Raw genomic sequence first — 13172 nt, forward strand, 5'->3', positions numbered from 1 at the left:
ATTATTAAGTTATAATATGATTTTTATATTATAACTTAAATCACTTAAGTGAAGGGTCAAGTTCTCATAGATGGGGCCAAGTGAACAATTAATGTAAAAGGATTATTGGCGCACCAACTATGGAGTTTTAAATGAATTTTTTTTTGAAAGTGGGAATATATCTTTTATCCCACATTGGCCGGGTTAGTGTGTGAGCTCTCATAAGAAAAGAATAAAAGGGACTTAAGAGCTCATTCTCTGGAGAGGAAAAAAATATATTTGATCATTGTGATTTTGAACTCTGAGAAGGGTTTACAGCTTTGCCATTGGAGAACGTAGTTCTTCTATGTGATCATCATTTGAGCCAGTGAAATACCTGGTGAATTTGATAATTCTGAGAGAATCTCATACAGAGGTTCTGATTGTGCTGCAACAATATTTATTTCAGTGTTCATCGAATTCACAAAATAAGGGAGAGATAAGGTGCAGCTGTGAATGGTTATTTGCTATAGTGTGCGTGAACAGTGACGCGTGAACAGTACCTGTGAATAGTACCCGTGAATAGTGACGCGCTACAGTACCCCATGAATAGTGACGCGCTACAGTGCTGCCGTGAATAGTAAAATGCTTCAATTCCGGTTGAAGGCAAAGAAGAATCAAATAAAAATCAGGTTCCATGTTGTTGCTGCCATTGATTTTATTATTAAAAAATAATGTATTTTCCCATCCTCTTGAGAAACAAAGATACATTGCAGCAGTAGTTCAGTTGTTTCAAAATTTTCAGATTATTGTAATTAGTTTCAGTTTTAGGTTATTTGTTTTCAATAAACTCTCAAAATACAAAAAAACAATATATCTATTCAAAACACCAAAACAAATTCATATAGGGCATTCAGTAGTAGAGCAGTATAGAAGCAAAGAACCAGTAGGGTTCTGTTGATGTGTTTTTATGCACATGCGAACACAGAATAAAATACCTAAAGGTACCTTATCCTCTCTTGAATAAAGTCTCCGAAGGCTGAAGATGTTGCGAAAAGGATCAATCAGGATGACTTCAAGGTTCTTTTCTGTAGGATCTCTACGTGTGGATAAGCTCTCTGTGGTATGATGTGATTTGCTGGAATCACAAGGGGACTTACATTTGATGACCTATACGTCTGATTTGCTGGAATCACAAGATTTTACTGGTCTAGATTTGAAAAAAAGAAAAAGGACGAGGGCGAGGAAAGGATCTAATTCTGATACTAAGAATGTAGGAGCAATGAATGATCTTTGATGAAATTCTAACTAAGTCTTGTTTTGACATCGCAGGACCATCTCCACAATGTTAGTGCGATCTTCTAAGGAAAGCTTTATGATGTTCAGATCATCACTACATGCATGGACACCATCAGGCTGATGCATATCAATGAAGAAGCGACAATTGAAGTTAAGCTTAAGCTGAATGATTCCAGTCGACTACACAAGGCAAGTCTACAATCAACAAACTGCTAGTAGTATGGATATACGAATTTCACCATCAATCAAACACATTTCTTCCACTCATCTAATAACATGAAATCAAAACTGAGAAGTATAGAGACCATGCAAATTGTTGAATCGACCCATAGATTTCACCATTTCTTCAATGAAGTTTTACAAGTCTTTTACAACAACATCTTGGCAGCAATCTTTGCCTTCTCTTTCTATTCTACTCTAATTGCTATTCTATCAACTGACTATCCACTATTAGCTAACTATTGACTAACTATTTTCTATTCACTCTCTATTTTCTATTAGCCTTTACAAATGAAGAGCCGGGGTTTATATAGTGCCCTTAATACAATTCAATGGCTAAGATCAATTTAAGATCAATGGCCAAGATTCTACAATGAAAACCCTAATTAGGGTTTGTTACAACAAACTCAATTCCGACCAATGAAATAATTGTATTAATTGGACACATGCCTTCTTTGGAAAATTCGACCAATGGATAGCTGGGGTAGGTACATCGAAGTTTGTGCCACCTTTAATGAGTCAGGTACATTGAATTTGGACATGCTGAGGTGGACCAATCCGATTGGAGGAGTGATGACTGGGATGCCACCTCGTCTAACATTTGTAACTTGGTAGATATTCAACTTGATGTTGTTGAGAAGCTAGCTTTAATTAACTCTTTTGAAACTATCTGCTTCTTCAACGAACCCTTGCTCTAACTTCATTTGTCTTTTATGTGCAGGATGATAATGTACCTCGCCCTGGAACGCTGCATTGGAAGAGGCTATTCCTGATGATGCTTGACCGAAGAAGGCCGTCCTTGTCGATGCTAGACTGGGGGAGGTCGTCCTCGTCCTGACTTGATCTTCTTTGATGAGGGTTCTCCAAGTAGTTGATCTTCCGACTCCGGGGCCGCCATTTGATGCCTACACAAAAGATTTAAAGTTAGTCTTTGAGCATCAAACCTTAAAGCATGAAATTTAAGACCTTTCAAGGGTATAACTTAAGATATTAATTTGAAAAAGACATGATAAATCAAGAATTATACATTTTCAAATTAATTATGAATGGAAATTGGATTTTCAAGACTTAGATTTTACAAAATTGCAATGAGATCACAATAAGTCTTGAATAAGAACTCCAAACAATTTGATTCTTCATACCTTCCCTTGAATGCTTAACTATAAAACCTTGGAAAATGAAGAAAGAAGACCGGATTTTGCTGGACAAGGGTTGAATTGTGGTCTTCCTTTGGATGAGTTACGCCTCCATTAGCCTTCAAAAGAGCTTCTCCTTCTTTAGCCTCCAACACTTAGCAAAATTTTGCCTCCACTCTGCTGGATTTCGCTCCTCAAATTGCTCCTCAATTTCGCACTTAGAAGGATGAATGAATGATTTGAAACTTGAAGCAATACACCCCCATTATATAGAGCGCTCACCTCTTGTATCCCCAAGGCTGACTTGCTAGTAAAGAGCTAAAAAATAAATAAAACCTTTAAAAAAGGTGGGCCCACTTGCCAAGTAAAGGCAAAATAATGCCTTGAGCGGTCATTAACAAATTTTAATTTAAAAAATTAATTTTAGATGCCTCTAAGATCCCCTTTTGATTATTTCAAGGTCAAAATTAATTCATTAAATTAAAATGCCTTTAATTTAATGCGAATTTGATTTAGTTTTTTCAAATGTCTCGAACTTAGCAATTTTGGGGGATTTGAGGAATATCAATGTTTGATTAAGGCTTCAATGAAGATTGACAATAATTTCGCCCTGGACCCTCAGCAAGGGTCAGGAGCGATTTTCCAAATTAGGCCTTGAATATCCCCTTTTTGCAAGTCCAAAACTTCACCTAGGCATTCTAAATGGCATCCTTTACTGGAGTTTGGGTTTGATTTCACTTGAATTTTGGAAGAAAGGTGCATTTAGGATTTTTTCGCCCTGGACCCTCAGCAAGGGTCAGGAGCGATTTTTCAAATTTGCTCTTACTCCTCCATCATTTTTACCCCAATCTACCTCACATGGTTAGGCAATGATCCCTTTCATTCATCTCATCCAAATTTGCTTTGTTTCTGCAAGGTGAAATAAGAGTTTTTCAAATTTTCGCCCTGGGCCTTCAGCAAGGGTCAAGAGCGATTTTTCTTCCTTGGCTTAGAATCATCAAGTTTTTGAAGCAAATCTTTATTCATCATGTTTTTGAAGGCCATTTTTACCCTAGTGCATCCTTGCCTTAGCCAAAACTCAAAGGAAATAGGTTGATTTTGCAATTTTCGCCCTAGGCCTTTAGCAAGGGCCAGGAGCGAATTTTGGGTTCTAGGCATATTTCTTCATGCTTTTAACTTGAAATCACTTCTAAGGCAAAGAACATCATGCCTCTATTCCATCCAAATCATAAGATCTTGTCTTAATTTTGCAAAAAAAAGGGAAGAACTTGGAAATTTCGCCCTGGGCCCTTAGCAAGGGTTAGGAGCGATTTTTGCAATTTTGACTAAAAATCTTCATTTGTCCAACTTGAAACTCCTTTGCAAGGTAGGTTCTCATCTTTCATCATGCTTTTGACACTTCATTTCAACCAAACCAAGCAAGAAAGCCTCCTTCTAAGCCTTTTCGCCCTGGACCCTCAGCAAGGGTCAGGAGCGAATTTTGCAATCTAGACTCAAAATGTTTCATTTTTCACCTTGAAACCTCTTTGACATTCCAAAACTAAGCAAAAACATCCCCCATAAAATTTTCGCTCTGGACCCTCAGCAAGGGTCAGGAGCGAATTTTAAGTTTTCAACAAAATCCCTCACTTTTTCAAATTGACACTTTCTCAGGTGGGTAAAGGGAGATGTCCTTATTTCAATCATGTTCAAAACTTGATCTTTTTTTACTACAAAATAAGGAAAATTCAAAATTTCGCCCTGGGCCATTAGCAAGGGTCAGGAGCGATTTTACCTTTGTTGCCCAAAATTCATCATCTTTAATGCTTTCCAACCTTTCAAAGGCAATAAGAATGTCCAAGCTTCCCTCCAAGGTACCCTACACATCACAATTTAGCCAAAATTAGTGAAAAATAGGCTCCAATAAGATTTTCGCTCTGGACCCTCAGCAAGGGTCAGGAGCGAAATCTTCATCCCAGGCTAAACTGCTCAATTTTTTAGTTTCAAACCACTTTACAGGGCAAGGTTAGATGGTTTTCCAAGTTAGGAACAAGTTTTCAAGCTCAAACAAGGTGGCAAATGAAGTTTATAATGAATTTCGCTCTGGACCCTCTGGAAGGGTCAAGAGCGAAATTCCTCTTCCAGGCTAAAATCCATCATTTTCTTCAAGGTCTTCAATCAATTCCAAAGTCCAAACAAAATGCTTTGCAAATCAAAATTTGGTCAAATAAGGCAAGGAATGAGTCCTAGGTTGATTTTCGCCTTGGACCCTTTGGAAGGGTTAGGGGCGAGATTCGCCTTGGACGTTCTGAGAGGGTTAGGAGCGAAATTCGCTTTGGACCCTCAGGAAGGGTCAGGAGCGAAATTTGACTTTTTGAACTCTCCGTCAGGATAATTTTATGGAATATAACATTTAAGTATAAGAATTCCATATATACTTTCAGGATGTTTGAGAGTGGTTTCAGACCTCCAGGAGTTATATTGCAAAATCTAGTTTTTGGAGGTTTCTTCAGTTTTCCAGACTTAGTCAAATTTCAGGATCAGGACATTCCAGACTTAGCCAAATTTCAAGATCAGGACATTCCAGACTTTATCACTCATCAACTTGACACTCAAGCAGAACCTGCTATCCAAGTGATCCCCTTGGCAACACTCAAAATGCAAAGGCTAACAGACAAAACCCTAAAAAAACAAACCCTAGAAAGCAAAAAGCAGGGGTCCCCATTTGCAATGGGGCGATGTGTGAAATGGTCACAACAGGTTCTTACAATCACTTCCCCTATAGGGTCTCCCAAATAGGTAGTTGCACCACCCAACTTTCCTTAGAAGAATCTTGAGTAGCATCCTGATGACTTTGTTATTGACATTCTTGGTGATGTTGATCCACCTATTTTAGATGTTGGTACTTCTACTCTTTGACCTAAGTGGTGGGCCAATACTATTGGTGATCATGATGATGAGCTCATTGAGGGTATATCGTCTAGAAACAAGAGCAAACATCAGCATACAATTAATTTTGCTATCATGGCCAACATTTATAGCATTTATGAGCCTCAGACATATGCAGAGGCTAAAGGTATACCTGAGTGGGAACAAGCTATGGAAGCTGAACGTCATAGCCTTCTGAAGAACAACACTTGGGTTCTCTCTGATCTTCCACTTGGGAAGAAGCCCATTAGCTACAAATGGGTGTATAAAGTTAAGTATAAGGCTGATGGAACCCTTGATAAATATGAGACACAGTTAGTTTCTCAGGGGTTCACACAGAAAGAAGGCATTGACTATGAGAAGACTTTCGCTCCTACAACCAAAATGAGCACAATTCGGCTCGTCCTTGCCATGTCAGCCTAGTTTGGTTGGCAAGTCCATCAGATGGATGTCAAGAGTGCATTCCTCAATGGTGAGTTGCAGGAAGAGGTCTACATGACGCAACCTCTAGCGTTCAAGGTTACCGGTGAAGAACACCAGGTTTGCAGATTGGTAAAAGAACTCTATGGCTTGAAACAGGCTCCTCGGGCTTGGCACATAAAAATTGATAAGTACCTCAGTGATCAAGGTTTTCAGAGGAGTCCTTCTGATTCCAATCTTTATCTCAAAACTATTGGTGATGATATTTTTTTGCTTGTCATCTATGTTGATGATTTGATTATCATTGGTAGTTAAGCACTTTTGATCAAGCAGATCAAATAGAGTTTGTGCCAGTGTAATGTCCCCTTATTGCCTAACTTGGAAAGTGGAACTATCATGTCCCCTCCTTGATCGTTATATATATTTTAAATGAAGCAATTATTATTATACAATAATGATCAACGAATGATTATTTGAAATTTATTTATTTATTAAATATTAATATTTAATATTTTTAAATATTTATTACTAATAATATTTTTGAAATATTATTAAAATAACAAATATATAATTAAGTACATAATTTAAGTATTCTTAATTGTAAATACAATTGATATATTTAAAATAATAAATATATAATTGTGAAAATTAGGGGTGATAACTGACCAATATAATTGTTGAGCACATTCATTATGGTGAAATATGTAACATCGTAATGGAACAATACAATATATTACGATAATACTAAGAAACACAGATCGACCAAGTCTGAAGAAGTTGTCAAATGCAAATAAACACCATAATCACAAAGAGTATAAATTATTAATGCTTCATAAAGAAGCCGAAATATCATATATGTTAAGGAAGGTGCTTGAGATCGATCTCCCCAAATGCGATAAAGGGAATGGAGTATGTTTATCGAAAATGATGATACATATCCAAGTTATTGAAACATCTATAATCCAGTCATCACATCGCTGGGAAAGGAATGGAACGATTAATAAGTCATCATCGATTAATGATAAAGAATAGTGACTTTGTCTATAAGACTAATCGAGTAGAACTAAATAAATATCCATCAAGGAATATCGACTAAGGATGAAATAACAAATGTGGTGGAATTATTAGTTAAGACTTCATATAAATTCTTAATCATGAAGAGACACCATTCGTATATAATTTGAAAGTGTGCTTCATAACTAAGAAGTAATAAATAAGTGTGCTTAGTTTATAAACTACACTTGGTCTTAAGAAGCTGTCTGATTAAGGAATAAGGATGCTTAATGAATAGAAGAGATTCACATGGAAGAGTGTGATTGAAGGAGGATACCGTTCAATAAAGTATTAAAGGAGAAAATGGGGGAATCTCATGGAAGGAGGGAGGATTGATATTCAAAAGGCCAGACAGGTTCAATATATTAAAAGGTAACTATTTTGGAACAGCACCATCACAGCTACAGGTTCCCATAGCAAAATCAGGCTCAGCAATATAGCATCATTACTACGATGGGATGGAGGGGGAGAAATCGAAGGAAAATAAAAGGAAAAGCTGTGATTGGTGGGTGGTGCTGCCAGCAGAATGTATTATTACAGAATCTATGCTTCTCTCTATAAACTGTTCTGCAGTTACATAAAGTTATAATAATTTTTGAGATATATATATATATATATATATATATATATATATATATATATATATATATATATATATATATATATATATACACATTTATATACATATTAGATTAGACAAATAACATATATATATATATATCAGACAAATAACAATATCAGAATCTAAATCTGAAAGAATTCTTAAGTTAATGAAAGTAAGAAGAATATGTTCGTATACAATGATTGTCAATATTGGATGATTTAGCAAGATGGGGTAAGGGCTTGGATCCGTAAACCTTGAGGAGCCTACTGCATTTTGGTCTCAAGCACTTTGGTAACTTAGACATCCTCTTCTTCCTTAGAACTAAGTAACAAAGATCGACACTCGCATTAAGAATTATGGATGATAAAATTAATTATCTAGTATGATAGAATTAATTATCTAACATGGTTGAGGAACGATTCACTTATTAATAATTGATAAATTAATTGAACTCTAGAATATCACAGATTTGATTCATGCTAAGATAGATTTGACTCCTAATCAAGTAAGTTTAAGTCATAAGTATATTGGAATGGATTAATTATGGTGAAAATAAGCCTAGACCTAGTAGGGGACATTACATGAACAATTACCTATCTTAACCTTCTTCCTCTATCCAAATAATTGCAATTAAGATCAATTAAAAAGATGTCCACAAGTACTCAATTGATATTTCTGTCATATGTTAGTAAATTTATGTAAGATTGGTATTGAACTGATAGCAATGTCTGATATATATAATGTTCGATATACTATGTATGATATTACTTTATCACTCAGAGTGATAAAGCAATGAGGATGGTCTGATATGTCAATCTGTTTACGCAATGTATAAGTACCGCTAACGGTGATATGTTGGTATTTCCAATTTATATATAAAAGCTAACAACTCAATAATAGATGCTATTTCTGATGTATAGCTTCAATTTCTACCATCTCTTAGTGTCATCCTTGATTTGCATTATTATTGCTTGCCACTGAATAATCCCGAATGGAGTGGGAAGAGTGCATTTATATATCTTACAGATGATATGAAAATGTTCCCAATAAACATGTCCATTCCTCCTTTCTATCTCTTCTCAAGAGATCACATTTCTTCAATAGTGTTCATTCCTCTTCATAACCCATGTGCATTTGCCTTGAAGTAGTTACATCTTTTCTATAACATATCGATAAATTAAATATTTTATTAATGGCATCCTTGGCATTGGTTAGGATTAGTACCTAATTCATCATCGATGATAATTATGTTATCATCGTATCCTTTTATTGATACTAACTTCGTTCCTGATGATCATCGTATAGAGAGATTCGCTGATGTATACTGACTGTGGATGTTAATCAATTCCTTCCCATTATATCGCTAATTTATAGTGATTATTCTTTTGTCACTTTCTGATCGGTAATGGAGATATCAATGAGTGTTATCTTTATTATTAGATGCTAAGGTCTTACTTATGATACTTTGTACCTTGCCACTTTGAAACTATATTGTATTAAATATTAGTCTTTGATAATCTTACTCGATGCTGTTTGCCTTATGTAATAAGCAAAGGTCTTCAATATGATCATCACTTTGAGCCAAGTGAGAATGTCTTTAATGAAATCAGCACCTTAATTTTAATTAATTTAGCATTGCTTCTTTAGTCATCGCTGGGATATAGTTTCATGTGTAATCATTTGTCATTCCTTTGAAGTTGCTAATATAAAGATATATCCTCAAATTTCAATCTTTGATCAATGGCCCATGATCAAGTTGGGCATTCTATCTCTAGGTTTATAATCTTAAATTTGTGTATAAACTAATAGTCCGTCCTCACCCTCATTGCCTCATCTATCTTCCTTGTTGAGTTCATGATGCTCCTATTTATCACTTGCTCTGTCTACTGTAACCATATGGATGTTAATTGGATAAGATATTTTAAACTTTCCCTTTCGCCTATTATTGGTACTATGTAACTTATTAATTGAAAACGCTACCAAGGCTACCAGTCTTGATCCCACAATTGTTCTTTGTTTGTTATCTTTTTGGGTCAAAGATGGGGACATGACAGACTTGGGCCTTCTGCATTACTGTTTGGGTGTTGAGGTTTGTCAGACAACTGGCGGTATCTTTATCTCTCAGTTGAAGTATGCTAGGAGTTTGCTTGATAAGTTTCGGATGCAAGATTGCAATCCTGCCTCTACACCTATAGAGAAAGGGCTGCAGTTGTCAGCCAAGTTAGATTCACCCGTGGTGGATGAATCCTTGTTTAGGCAACTAGTGGGAAGTCTCATCTATCTCATAGCCACTAGACTTGACCTAAGTTATGCTATGAGTTACCTCTCGTGCTTCATGACAACCCCTACCTCTGAACACTGGGTTGCAGCAAAGCGTGTGTTTAGATATGTGAAGGGCACTTCTGACTTTGGCATTCTATATGGCAGAAGCAAAGATCCTAGACTCATTGGTTTCACAGACTCGGATTGGGCAGGTTCTGTTGATGACAAAAAGTCTACATCTGGGTATATCTTCAGTCTAGGAACAGGTGCAGTCACATGGACCAGCAAGAAGCAGCAGGCGGTAGCTCTTTCCTCGACCAAAGAAAAGTATCGAGGAATTGTTAAAGTAGCTTGTGAGGCAATTTGGCTTCAAAATGTCTCAAGTAGGGCCTTCACCCTTCTTCTGTGACAATCAAGGGGTGCTTAAACTTGCCAAAAATCCGGTCTTCCATGGAAGAATCAAGCATGTTGAGTTTCATTGTCATTTCATTAGACAACTTGTTGAAGACGGATCAGTTCAGTTGTAGTATATTCCAACAAAGGATCGGACTGCAGACATCCTCACCAAGTCTTTGAGCCCGGACAAGTTTGTGAAATTTAAGAGGCAACTTGGTGTAGTTGACAAATTGACCATTAAGGGAGGGTATTAGAATAATATTAGTTTATCTTATTAATGGTCAATATTGTATTTTTAGTCTTATTAGATTGTTTCTAATTCTGGTTCTTGTGAACGATTGTTTCATTAAGGAAACATCATCTCTTGTAAATGCTATATGTACTCTTGTTTTTTTTGTAAATAACAACGCATTTTTTACCAAATCTTCAAGTATTGCCATTTTCTCAATTAATTTTCCAAGTTTGTTATTCAGATATATATTCCATCCATTGCTTTGGTGCCATCAAGAATATAAGCTCTTACTAGTAATAATTGTTGAGTCAAATGCCCTTTTGGAAGGTGTAAATTTATAAAATAATGATTATCTTTATAGAAGCAAAAAATTTATTTCCACATGGCCTTATGTTGGTGAAGTAGAAAGATGAGCTAGGCATCCAACTTGATCTAGATCATCTTCAAGATGAACCATATCTTTCCCAGCAACGGCCAGCTCGAACAAGCTAACCTTTAAGTGTGTGTGCTTATCCAACTTTTCTATTCCTTTTCCATTTTCTTGCTGCTGTCTTCCTTTCATCCTATAGTAGCAACAGATGGAATAGAAGAGTAATTGGCTACATTTCTAATTGCCGTCATGTATTTATAATCCAAGATTTGAGCATAAGTAATATTGTTATAATTGAGATGGATTTTCGCTAGTCGCCCAAAATTAGAGTATAATGTTTAGTAGGGGACCACACTTATAAGTGGCCTAGTAACATTAATAAGGCTCTATTTTAACATAAGGTTTAGACTTATATACACAACATAAATGGCCTTTTGAAGTTTGGATGATTATTAATTAATAATTCAATATCACATATCATTGGATATATGTGATTTTGGCAATATAATCTACAAAAGGTGTTGAGGCATTTGAAAGGAGGGGAGGAGATGTTGGAAAACCAAGTTCTAGAATCTTTATATCAGACAATGTAAGTTTTCTCAAATAAAAGAATGATACTTTTTTGTGAGGTTTTTTTTGTATTGTTTTCCCTACATAATTCTGTAGGTATGTTTGCCGCTGCGCCAAAAGCTCGAGCTATCAATGCCTTCTACAAACGCCAAACTTACCTAGATCCACGGGAGGCGGTTAAGCCATGGTGCGAACCCCGAAGGAGGTGCTGACCACCAAGTCAACGATCTCCCCCTCAGTCACGACTGAGGGTTCTGCATCGATGGAATGAAGGAGACCTCTCAGGATTTGAACCCGTGACCCAAGGCTCTGATACCAATTGTAGCTATGTTTGTCGTTGTGCCAAAAGCTCGAGCTATCAATGCCGCTACATATGCTAGACTTACCCAGATCCACAGGAGGCGGTTAAGCCATGTCGCGAACCCCGAAGGAGGTGCTGACCACCAAGTCAACAAATTCTTATGTATTGTGTAATATTGTTTCATTTATTTCTATTCATTTTATTTCCTTGGTATTATTTAAATTGATATGGTTAATAGTTACTTTGGTTAAATTTCATCATCTTGGATTTCTAACAAGGTAAGAGTCACTTGAAGTTGGGCAAATCATGCATACAGAACAAAAAAATTGCACAAAAATCACGTTGCAAAAATAATAAAAATAATTCTTTGAAGCACGGATAGGGACTTTTTTAGAGTTTACAAAAGAAAATGTACAATTTTGTTATTTTCTTCCTCCAAGCCATTACGATTCTTCCTGCAAACTATAAATCTTGTTGCTATAAAACAATTTATGTTGTTTTTTGTTTGCATATGATTCTGGCTTAATGAAATATATAAAAATATGTAGGATGTTTTTGGTCCTAAATTGGGTTTCATGGAATGTGATAACCAAATGATATGAAATACCTTATAGCTATGGCAGTCCTAGGAGGCTACAAATCACATTAAGATGTCTTGTAAATTAAATGACTTGGCCCATGTTTACAAAAAATATTATATCTGACAAATGCAAGCGTGTGAATGGCCTTTAAAACCATGTCAGAAGAGGGCAAAATAGATCAAAAAGGCAAAGTGCCACAACCTGGGAAGGGTTGTGGCCTTTACCAATAATGTGGGCGCCATTGAGTATGGGCACTGTGGCTGCCATTGTTGTTCAACCTTTGTATGAATGTCAACCGTTGTTGAATATGCTTTTCGGCCTTGCAAAATGTAACTAAAGCCGTTTAGGCTGCAGGCTATACCCACCCAGCAATGAATCTCTTTCAAAATCTTTAGGGTATAAAACCCTGTTGACATTCAAATAATTTTTTTTAATAATATAATAATGCTTTGTATTATGTATTCTATAGTATAATATATATCTAGTATGTGTTATTAATAATGTCTATATTATATTTATATAAATATAACACTAAGTGTTATATGATATATGATATAATATAGATATAATTAAAGTATGAGTACAATAAAATGTGATAAATTTAAAATATATAATATGCATTATTGTACATTTATATATATATATACAAAAATGACTTAATTTTTAATGAAAAATTATTTTCTATATATTTATAATGCTTTTTATTATATGTAATTTTTAACAAAATTAAAAGGGGTAATTATTTTCTTTATAGTTACAAACAACAGAGCAAGTTTAATCTTATCCAGTTTTATATGGTTTTATCTTCTTATTGCAATGTAAGTGATATAGAGCTCCAATTATAGTCCCGCCTTTTTAATAAAC

At 35.5% G+C, this 13172-nt stretch overlaps 1 protein-coding gene across 1 annotated transcript in view; it reads left to right on the top strand.

Annotated features, from left to right (window-relative positions):
• Positions 1–13172, top strand: part of LOC131060375 (uncharacterized) — an 81169-nt gene that overhangs the window by 30126 nt on the left and 37871 nt on the right. The window lies entirely within an intron of this gene.

The sequence above is a fragment of the Cryptomeria japonica genome, chromosome 4, assembly GCF_030272615.1.
Source record: "Cryptomeria japonica chromosome 4, Sugi_1.0, whole genome shotgun sequence".
NCBI classification, from domain to species: domain Eukaryota; kingdom Viridiplantae; phylum Streptophyta; class Pinopsida; order Cupressales; family Cupressaceae; genus Cryptomeria; species Cryptomeria japonica.